At 41.1% G+C, this 2,889-nt stretch overlaps 1 pseudogene; it reads right to left on the bottom strand.

Annotated features, from left to right (window-relative positions):
- Positions 1-646: 646 nt before the first annotated feature.
- LOC114618328 lies at positions 647-1,445 on the bottom strand (annotated as a pseudogene).
- Positions 1,446-2,889: the final 1,444 nt, after the last annotated feature.

Genomic DNA, 2,889 nt, shown 5'->3' with positions numbered 1-2,889 from the left:
TCAGGGCTATTTGGTACTAGATAACCAATTGGTGTGCTCTTTCCTGGGGAAGACTATTTCTCTTGCTCCCAACATTCCTTAGTTGGTCACCATTCTTTGTGTAAGGGTTGAGGTTTTTTGGGCTTTCCCCACACACTTTGGCTTCTCTATTGTTGTTGTCCTTGTACAGCTCAGATTTGGGGAGTCATGTTGGTCAGACTCTATTAGTGCAACTTCTGGCATTCCTAGGACACACAATCTCACAGGAAACTCCCCAAACCTCTGGCTCTTACAATTTTTCCACCTCTTGCAGTGTTCTCTGCAATATAATCATACATATTGCAAGACCTTTAAAGGTACATAGCTAACGATGTGATTCTTCGTGGCTTTTCAGACACCTTTATTGTTAATTTACCTTCCTTCTTCCTTCTTACACAGAAATTCTTTTTTTCGGTGTTTTTGTGGTTTATTTTGAACATCTTTTTAAAAACAAACTAAAAGACAGTCTGAAAAAACAATTGCGTGATGACGCTCATTAAATAAGTATGGTGACTCAATCAGATAGGGACAAGGTCTCTTCTCCAACTCCAGAAGTGAGTTCTGTGGTCCTGAAGGTTCTTAGACTTCCAGAGCGGCGAGGGAAATCATAGCTTGTAATCATGTAAATCTACAGTAATAAGCAAATGTTTCTTTTCTTTCTAAGAAATGAATTTTGATCTTCAAACTGTGCCTTAGTTTTTAAAAGATAAGATGCTAGAAACTCAATGGGATTTGGTGGTCTTTTCTTTGCAAGCACAGTGAGTTCCTATGTAGGAGGAGCTAAGGTGGGAGGAGTGAAGAGAGGAAGAGGAAAAGAAAAAGGAGGAGCTAGAGAGGGTATAGATGTAGGAGTGATGGAGAGCCACGCAGGCATGGAGAACAGTCACAGGTAACAACTTTTATTAGTTTAGCTAATTGGGAAATGACTTGCTTTGTATGGGCATATTGTTATTGAGCATTACCAAATATATAAAGCCTTTGATTAATCTTTAAGCATTAGAGTCTCATTTTCTTACCGGGCCTGCGTAGGTGGCGGGAAGGTCTGGTCAATGCCCAGCTTGCAGAGCCATCTCCCATGCTGGTGTCTTGTGGGTGGCAGGGCTGGTGTTTCTGGCTGGTTGTTTCTAGCTGTGGCACACACTTGGCCAAGAAACATGGCAGCTGAGCTAGGCAGAGCCTCCGCAGCTTAGATAGTCGGTTTGACCAGTGGCCAATTTTAAATAATTACTTCAACACCCTATAATAAGATAGGCATAGCAGGCAGGCACTGGTGGGCATGGACTGTAGATCCACCTTCTGTTTTGATGACTTTTCTGTGTTAATCTTCTCATTTTTCATATACTCTCAATGCTGTCTGTGAGCCCATACTCAGAGAGAGGGTTTTCTTCAATCTGTGTCTGTCCCTCCAGCATCTGTCCTGACTCCATGGCAGACCCTGCAAACCACAATCAACCAGATACCAGCCAATGCTGTCTGTTCCTGTATATGGAAATTCTTAATCTGTTGCTTTTTATTATGGTGAGACATATTCCTATAGCTTGAATTACTTATCAATTATTCTTAAAACAGGAATACCCTTAAAACAGGATACCCTACAGAAGAGGAGGGAGAAGTGCAAGAGCCAGAGGGGTCAAGGACACCAAGAAAACAGGGCCCACATAATAAACTAAGCAGAGCTCATAGGGGTTCACAGAGACCAAAGCGACTATCATAGAGCCTGCCTGGGTCTGCACTGGGTCCTCTGCATATATGCTGTAGCTGTTTAGCTTGGGGTTTTTCTAATTGTGGGAGTAGGAGTATCTCTGATTCTTTTGCCTGATTGTGGGACCCTTTTCCTCCTACCAGTCTTGATATGATGGTTTGTGCCTAGACTTATTGTTATCTTGTTATGCTGTGTTTGGTTGCTATCCCTGGAAGATTTGCTCTTTTCTGGGGGTAATGGAGGAGCAATGGATCTGGGGGAGAGGAGTGGTGGGGGAAAACTGGGAGGAGTAGAGGGAGGAGAGGCTGAGGACAGGATATATTGTACAAGAGAATTAAAAAAACCTCCAAACTTAAAAAGTGAGACAACACAACCTCCTTGTCTATAATAAAGTGAGTTACCTTAAAAAATTAATTATTAAAAATAATTAGGTAAGTCTTCAGATCAAGAGGTAATTGAATAAACAAACAAAAACAACAATAAAAAAAATCCTGGACTGAAAAAGCTCTGAGTTCAAAAGTATGACTGGAGGTGAGAGCGTCATAATTTCTTTCACTGGCAACCTTTGTCATCACCAAAGTGCTCAACTTGCCCAACTGGTTCAGGAGGAGAATATGGATACAGAATAGGCAGATACTTCTGGCTTTCTCTTGGAAACTCCACCTTCCTCTAGCATGTCTAGGAAATAAATTTACTGGTTATGCCCAGTTACTAGTGGCTGGATAAAAATGAGCTCCTTCTCCCTTCAGATAAAGATAGTTTATTTAGCGTGAGGTTATACATTTTATTAATCATGAGAAAAGTAGCTCTGTAAATCAAAAATAGGTTAAAGTCCAGAAAATTGACTTTTGTTCTTATGGATCAGTGAAGAGAATATAGTCCCAGTAGTACCTTGTTTAGGACAGACAACTAATGAGTCTTCAAGCTTTGTAAATGTCTGAATAAGTAGGAGGAGGTCATGAACTGAGTATGTGAATCTTTTTCTATTATTATTCACATACAGTGCTGTGTGCTGGAACGTGCGCTAATGTCTACTGCATAAAACATGCCATATTCTGTCTCCATTTAGCATGGTCAGTTCCTCTTCTGTGTGGGATAATGCTCAGGGGGAGCAGCTAAGAGGAACAAGTGACTGAGGGTAAATCCCTTTGGACATTTATCTTCCAGCA

This window comes from Grammomys surdaster, unplaced genomic scaffold (assembly GCF_004785775.1).
Source record: "Grammomys surdaster isolate TR1022 unplaced genomic scaffold, NIH_TR_1.0 141, whole genome shotgun sequence".
NCBI classification, from domain to species: domain Eukaryota; kingdom Metazoa; phylum Chordata; class Mammalia; order Rodentia; family Muridae; genus Grammomys; species Grammomys surdaster.
This window is presented reverse-complemented; position numbering and strand designations above follow the sequence as displayed.